Source organism: Pogoniulus pusillus, chromosome W, assembly GCF_015220805.1.
Source record: "Pogoniulus pusillus isolate bPogPus1 chromosome W, bPogPus1.pri, whole genome shotgun sequence".
In the NCBI taxonomy this organism is placed as follows: Eukaryota; Metazoa; Chordata; class Aves; order Piciformes; family Lybiidae; genus Pogoniulus; species Pogoniulus pusillus.
The window spans coordinates 7,477,066-7,485,646 of record NC_087308.1 but is presented as its reverse complement, the minus strand read 5'-3'; positions in this window follow the sequence as shown (position 1 = coordinate 7,485,646).

The window sequence follows — 8,581 nt, the reverse complement described above, 5'->3', positions numbered from 1 at the left end:
GAAAGAACATTTACATCTCTTTTCAAGGTGTGTCGGGAGAGGGAAAGAAATGGACACTGCATCCAATATGGATGATAAGCAGGTGACAACTTTATTGGAGCAGTAGTGTACTTTTATAGCAAGCAGTTAATGTATTCCACTGTCAGCAGTTACATTATCTGTAGCTCTACCGGAGACACTTGCACGGTGGCTTCCTTCAAAAACAGGATACACATCCTTTTTTCCCTTGTTTACCACTTTGCTCAAGGCCAGTGTCCTTGGGCACTTGTCACATCAGCATGTTGCAATCTCTTCATTCTGCTGACCCATTAGTTTCATATAAACTCCGTGTCCATTATCCCTTAGCCATTCCTCAACAATTCCCCCGTTTTGTTTTTGGGCCAGCAGAATGGGTGCCTGAGTTGCTTTCTCCACACCGCGCAAGATGCATGAGTAGGCTATCCTAATAATCAAGAGTTCAAGGAGAACTATTCCTAGCAAGCGAAGCCCTTCCTTAATAAGGCTCAGGAGCCATGGCGAAAGTCCACCGAGAAGAGACTGGAGCCATTCGTCAAAGGGGCTCATCTCCTGCTTTATCTTCTGTGTATGTTCCTTCAACCATGTCAGTTTTTTGTGAATTGACTCACTATGGTCTGACAGAGATCAGAGAGGGGAATAGAGTGACAAAGGATGAGGAAAAGGCAGAGGTGCTTAACACCTTCTTTGCCTCAATCTTCAATAGTGGGACAGGTTGTCTCCAGGACAGCTGGACTCCTGAAGTGGTGGATGGAGTCAGGGTCCAGTATAGACGCCCTCTAATCCATGAGGAAGAAGTAAGGGACCTGATAAGACACTTGGATCCTCACAAGTCCATGGGACCGGATGGGATCCACCCTAGGGTGCTGAGAGAGCTGGCAGCTGAGCTGGCCAAGCCCCTCTCCATCATTTACCAACAGTCCTGTCTCACTGGAGAGGTTCCTGAAGGCTGGAAGCTGGCCAATGTGATACCGATGCACAAGAAGGGTCGTAAGGAGGAGCCAGAAAACTACAGACCTGTCAGCCTGACCTCAGTGCCAGGCAAGGTCATGGAACAGGTCAGCTTGGGTGCCATCACAAAGCACCTACAGGATGGCCAAGGGATCAGGACCTGTATAGGGTTAACACTCCGGGGGGGGCATAACCCTGAACCTGACCCTAGGGGTCTTGGCCCCTCCCCAGGGGTGGGCCACACTCCAGGTGATGGTTAGCCCACTCCCCCCACTTCCTGTGGTATAAAAGAGAGAGTAGCTTCCTGTCTGTTCCTCTTTTTCTTCACTCCCTCTCGACACGCACACACACACTGCATACCAGCACACCACATGGCAGCCATGAGGCAGAGACACCATCACATTACTCGGGTTGTATCCATCCCTTTTTGTATTTTGCTGTTTTCCCTTCCTTATCCTTTGTAAACTCCCCTACCTCCAATACCTTTTCTAAGTTATTGTTAAACTTTTCCTTTTTAACTTCCAAATCAAGTGAGATTGATTTATTTGGGTGTGCTTACCTCTCTCTATATATGTATATCTAATTCCCTATCTCTGGGAAAGGAGGGGAAAGAGGGGAGGGCACTCTATAAATTCTATAAATTGTCATTGGGTCTATTAAATTTATTAGAGTCTCTTGTGCTAGTAAGAAGCAAGCTGGAATGTTTTGGTAAAAGAACTTGATAACAGGCAGTGGAATGAAAACATGGTGTCTCCTTCTCTCACAGTTACACTGAGAACTCTGGGAAGAAGAAAGACTTTTTTCTCCATTTTTGTTTCTCACTCTTGCTTTTGCCTTAGACCGAGACACATCTTTCTAACATCACTGCTTCCTTACCCTGCTTCTTACCCTCTTGGTTGCACCTTTATTCCTTTCTCAGGATTGGGGTAAGGTTGAGAGGGCAAGGGGAGATGTTGGGGTGGTTTGAAAGCCCCTCCTGGGGACTCAGGTTTCTGGGAGGGGAGTTGTGCTTTTGTATTGTTTATTCTTTGTATATTTCTGTATATAATTGTATATAACTGTATATATTGTAAATAGCTGCTTGTAAATTCTGCTAGCTGTAAATAAATTGCTTCATCTATATTCCCAGGGTCCGTCTGAGTTAGCTGGGCAAATACAAAGTGTGGGGGGGCGGGTAAGAGCCCAAACCATCACATCTCTGGAAACTTGCATTTGAACCCAAGACAATTTATTTGGCGTCTCAACGTGGGGCTAGGTAGAAAGAATTCTTTCAGAGAAGATTTGGAAGTTAAAAAATGGATATTCTGAGAGTCTTAATCATTCAAGCTTTTGGATGGCTGTTTTGGTCCTGGGTGTTAAAGTTCATAAATTACCATGTCTTCTGGATTGTCACTGATATGGTCTGGGAATATTCTAAGCATTTGCCTGTCCGAGTCTATGCCTATTTCCTGAATTCTGTTAGTAATCTAACTGTGTTTAGAAATGTTTCTGGAACATGGAATCAATCTGAGTATATGTGTTGGGACACAGAAGCTCCAGATATTTTGGGGGAGAAATGGTACTGGATAGCAGTTATTTCACTGTGTTTAAATGTGGGTTTGGGAATTTGCAATGTAGCTCTGAGCTGGAACATGTGGAGAGCTGGTGTGGGTGCCGCCATAGAACCCTTAGGGGGAGGGGTGGCTCTCACTGCCCTGGCTGCAGCTGCGGGGGGTGGGCAACAGGTCAGACCAGTCCAACTGGTCAGGCAGCCCCGAGCACAGGCACCGCCCCTAGCGCGGCTCCGCCCCGATCTCTGCCCCCGATCCTGCCCAGAGCAGTCCCCCAGACCCTGCCCCCACAGCCCAGCCACATCCATCTTGCCCCCATCACCACGCGGCAAGTTAGAACACACACGAATCCTCCCACAGACACAGATCCAGGGCAAGGGACCTCTTTGGGAACCAGCACCCCCCAGCAACAGCAACCAGCTGGAAATGGACCTGATAATGGAGTTATCCTTATCAGCTCCACACCCAGAAAGGAAATCAGGCACACAAGGCAGGAGTATGCAAGGGCAAATGGACAGTCCCTTTTAGCCTGGCTTTTGAAATGTTGGGATGCAGGAGCAGAAACCGTGGACCTAGATCAGAGGGAGGCAAAGCAGCTGGGATCCTTGTCGAGGGATGGTGGTGTAGATAAAGAGCTGGGGAGGCTCGATGGTACCCACTCACTTTGGGCCAGGCTTCTCATAGCCGTGAGATACAGATATCCCACCAAGGATGACATGATTTTCCATCCCCTTAAATGGACAAATATGGAACAGGGTATCTCATACCTGAGGCAAATGGCTGTACAGGAGATAATCTATGGAGATGGCCAGATGCCCTCAGACCCTGATGATGTCCGCATGAAGCCAGCCCTCTTAAAGAAACTGACCCAGTGTGCTCCTTCCACATATGCCCCTACACTGGGAGCACTGCTGCTGGGCAGAGACCCCAACAACCTTCCCACAATCAGGGAGTTTGTGAATGACCTGAGACAGTTTGAAGACAGTTTGTCGAGGAAAACCTTAATTGCCACTGTAGAGACCCTCACCCAGGAGATGAACGAGCTAAAAGCCTCTTTCTCTGAACTGCAGAAGGCAGAGGACGACTGCTCTTCACCTTCAGAATGGGTGCAAGTGTCAGCTGTCAGGAACACACGTCGCCGTACTCCTCCTCCTCCCCGCAGGAGACCAGCCCAGAGCAGACAGGGTACACACAGGGGTTCACTCTGGAGAACACTGTGTGAACATGGGGAAAACATGGACAGATGGCATGGCCAGCCCACCTCAGCTCTATGGGTCAGAGTAAGGGAACTGCAGGGGACAAACACAGGGAATAACTCCTCCAGAAGAGGGGTTGCCCCAGTGTCCCGCAGGCAGCCCTCTCGCCCAAGGGGTGGTGAAGCCAGTAACTCAGGTCCATGTGCCCCATGCGGTCACACTGCTCAGCATTAGAGGTGCCCTGTCTCCAGCCAGGCGGAGGCCAGGGATAACAGAGTATATTGGGACGTGTTTGTGAAATGGCCTGGCACTTCTGAAGCCGAGAAGTACAGAGCGTTGGTAGACACCGGTGCCCAATGCACTCTGATCCCCTCCAGCCACAGGGGGACAGAAACTATTACAATTTCAGGAGTCACAGGGGGGTCTCAGGAGTTGACTGTGCTGCAGGCTGAGATAAGCCTCACCGGGAATGTGTGGGAGAAGCACACCATAGTAACTGGCCCTGATGCACCTTGCATCCTGGGGATCGACTTTCTCCGGGAAGGGTACTTTAAAGATCCGAAGGGGAACAAGTGGGCATTCGGCATAGCAGCTGTAGAGACTGCAGACAAAGAGCAGCTGTCTATCATGCCTGGCCTGTCAGATGACCCTTCAGTGGTTGGTACCTACAAGGTGGAAGATGTTAAGTTACCTGTTGCTTCTCGTGTAGTTCATCGCAGGCAATACCGCACCAACAGAGACTCCCTGCTACCCATACAGCAGCTGATTCGCCGCCTGGAGCAGCAGCTTGTCATCAGCAAGAGCCACTCGCCCTTCAACAGCCCGATATGGCCAGTGTGGAAGGAGAATGGGGAATGGAGATTGACTGTGGACTTCACAGGCCTGAACGAAGTGACTCATCCAATCAGCGCAGCCGTGCCTGATATGTTGGAGCTGCAGTATGAACTGGAAACGAAGGAGGCCAAATGGTATGCCACAATCGACATTGCTAATGCTTTCTTCTCCATCCCCATTGCAGAAGAATGTAGGCGTCAGTTTGCTTTCACCTGGAGAGGAGTCCAGTACCACTGGAACAGACTGCCTCAAGGGTGGAAGCACAGCCCTACAATCTGCCATAGCATCATCCAGACTGCACTGGAGAAGGGTGGAGCTCCAGAACATCTGCAGTACATCGATGACATCATTGTATGGGGTGAGACAGCAGAGGAGGTCTTCGAGAAGGGTGAGAAGATCATTAATATCCTGTTGGATGCTGGTTTTGCCATTAAGACAAGCAAAGTGAAAGGGCCTGCCAGAGAGATCCAGTTCCTGGGAGTTCGATGGCAGGATGGTCGACGCCACATCCCTATGGATGTGGTGAATAAAGTGGCCACTATGGTGGAACCCACTAACCGGAAGGAGACACAATCCTTCCTGGGGTTTGTGGGCTTTTTGGAAGATGCACATTCCCGGGTACAGTCAAATTGTGAAACCCCTCTTTGACGTTACAAGAAAGAGGAATAACTTTGGGTGGGGACCTGAGCAGCAGGTGGCATTTGAGCAGATCAAATGAGAGGTGGTCCATGCCATGGCCTTGGGACCAGTTCGAACCGGCCCAGAGATTAAGAACATTCTCTATACAGCAGCCGGTGAGAATGGTCCTAGCTGGAGCCTATGGCAGAAAGCTCCTGATGAGACACGAGGCCACCCACTCGGGTTCTGGAGCAAGGCGTACAAAGGCTCAGAAGCCAATTATACCCCCACAGAGAAAGAAATCCTAGCTGCCTATGAGGGAGTTAGAGCTGCCTCTGAGGTGATTGGGACGGAGTCACCACTCCTTTTAGCTCCAAGGCTTCCAGTCATGACTTAGATGTTTAAAGGGAAGGGTTCAACTCCGCACCATGCCACAGATGCTACTTGGAGTAAGTGGATGGCTCTGATAACTCAGAGGACTAGGATGGGGACTCTCGAGCGCCCAGGCATTGTAGAGGTCATCACCAACTGGCCAGAGGGCACTGACTTTGGAAAGCCAGCAGAAGAGAAGGCAGTGACCCGTGCCGAGGAAGCCCCCCCATGCAGTGACCTCCCAGAGGAGGAAAAGGCATATGCTCTGTTCACAGATGGATCTTGCCGCCTGGTAGGCAGCAAGCGGAGATGGAAGGCTGCTGTCTGGAACCCTACACGCAGGGTTGTAGAGGCAAGGGACGGAGAAGGTGAATCCAGCCAGTATGCTGAGGTGAAAGCCATCCAGTTGGCCCTGGACATTGCAGAACGAGAGCAGTGGCCAATGCTATACATCTACACCGACTCATGGATGGTAGCAAATGCCTTATGGGGGTGGCTGAAGGAGTGGAAGAGAAATGATTGGCAGAGAAAAGGGAAGCCTATTTGGGCTGCTGATCTCTGGCAAGACATTTCTGCACGCCTGGACAAACTATCAGTTAAAATCCGACACACCAGTGCCCTCATCCCAAAGAGCAGAGCCACTGAAGATCAGCAGCATAACCACCAAGCTGACCTGGCTGCCCACATCTGCCAGATTGACCTGGACTGGAATCACAAAGGTGAACTGTTCTTAGCTCGGTGGGCATATGACTCTTCTGGCCACCAAGGAAGAGATGCCACATACCAATGGGCCCGAGACAGATCCGTGGACATATCCATGGAGGCCATAACTCAGGTTATCCATGAATGTGACATCTGTGCCACCATAAAGCAAGCTAAGCGCATGAAGCCTTTGTGGTACGGGGGACGGTGGTCAAAGTACAGGTGTGGGGAGGCCTGGCAGATCGATTACATCACTCTGCCTCGGTCTCGCAGTGGCAAGCAGTATGTGTTAACCATGGTGGAGGGAAGCACGGGGTGGCTGGAAACCTACCCAGTACCTCATGCTACTGCCTGTAACACCATTCTGGGTCTGCAGAGCCACATCCTGTGGAGACACAGTACCCCAGAGAGAATTGAGTCAGACAACGGGACCCATTTCAAGAACCACCTTGTAAGCAACTGGACAAAAGAGCATGGGATAGAATGGGTTTACCACATCCCATACTACACACAAGCTGCAGGAAAGATTGAGTGTCACAATGGCCTGCTGAAAACCACCCTGAAGGCTATGGGAGGTGGAACTCTCAGAAACTGGGAGAAGCACCTTGCAGAAGCTACTTGGCTGGTGAACAGCAGGGGATCAGTTAACAGAGCTGGTCCTGCTCAGTCTGCCCTACTGCCCATAGTTGAGGGAGATGAAGTTCCTGTAGTCTGTGAAAGGAATCTACTGGGAAAGACTGTGTGGGTTGCTCCTGCCTCTGGTGGGGGAAAGCCTATCAAAGGGGTGGTATCTGCAGAGGGTCCTGGTCACACATACTGGGTAATGCTGGAAACTGGTGTTATCAAGTGTGTCCCTCAGAGGAATCTCTCTTTAGCAGAAAAGGTTTGAAATCTCAGAGTTGATTCCATGTGTTCCAGATATTTCAGGTTATCTTGTATTATAGTTGTATCATAGTTGTGTAATACTTGTATTATAGTTCATAAGGGGTTACAAGTTGTTTTTGTAGTTATACCCTCACCACTACACAGCGTCCAACAGAACCTACATCACACTAGCAGCTATCCAGAGTCCTACAGCATCGCATCGCAATGAGGCATCCAACCAGAACCCTGCTGTGGCCGTTTGAGCTGATCCTCTAGCTCAGACATAGGGGAGAGATGAACATTCCAGGGATAGGCCACATAAATGGCAACAATAGATAAATTAATATAATTTCATTGGAGCATCAAGAACTTAATGTCTCGAAACACAGTTTGTTCTCCCCCTTCTCCCGCTGGCTTCTGCTGCTGCAGCTTCGCCTATCTTCTCTGGCTGCTGTTTTGGCTACTGCTGCTTCTGCTGCTTTCGCCGCCGCTTGACCCCCTCCCCATCTCCCTTAAGGTTATTGTATTGTTTTTTTTTCCTTCCTTCCTTCTCTAGTTATTATTTCTCTTTACATTGTTATACTTATATTATAAGAAAATACAATTTCATCTTTCCCTGACTTTCAAAACAGGATGGGTTTTGTGTTGTGCTGAGTCGACTTCTCCCCGGGGGGCACCTCGCCCAACCCGGGACATCAATTCTTGGTGCTTTTTTCATGAATTCTTGGTGCTTTTTTCCAAACGGAGACTTCTCTCCTTCTTAGGTGCATTGGCCAGGACTCGAACCTGGGCCACCAACACATCCCCCCCTCTGGGGAATCGAACCTGGGTTTCCCACACGGCAGGCGAGAATTCTACCACTGCACCACAACACCCACCCCCCTACTTTTTTGAAAGTCAGGGAAAAAAAAAGCAATACAATAACCTTAAGGGAGATGGGGGAGGGGTCAAGCGGCGGCGAAGCAGCAGAAGCAGCAGTAGCCAAAACAGCAGCCGGGGAAGATAGACGAAGCTGCAGCAGCAGAAGCCAGCGGGAGAAGGGGGAGAACAAACTGTGTTTCGAGACATTAAGTTCTTGATGCTCCAATGAAATTATATTAATTTATCTATTGTTGCCATTTATGTGGCCTATCCCTGGAATGTTCATCTCTCCCCTATGTCTGAGCTAGAGGATCAGCTCAAACGGCCACAGCAGGGTTCTGGTTGGATGCCTCATTGCGATGCGATGCTGTAGGACTCTGGATAGCTGCTAGTGTGATGTAGGTTCTGTTGGACGCTGTGTAGTGGTGAGGGTATAACTACAAAAACAACTTGTAACCCCTTATGAACTATAATACAAGTATTACACAACTATGATACAACTATAATACAAGATAACCTGAAATATCTGGAACACATGGAATCAACTCTGAGATTTCAAACCTTTTCTGCTAAAGAGAGATTCCTCTGAGGGACACACTTGATAACACCAGTTTCCAG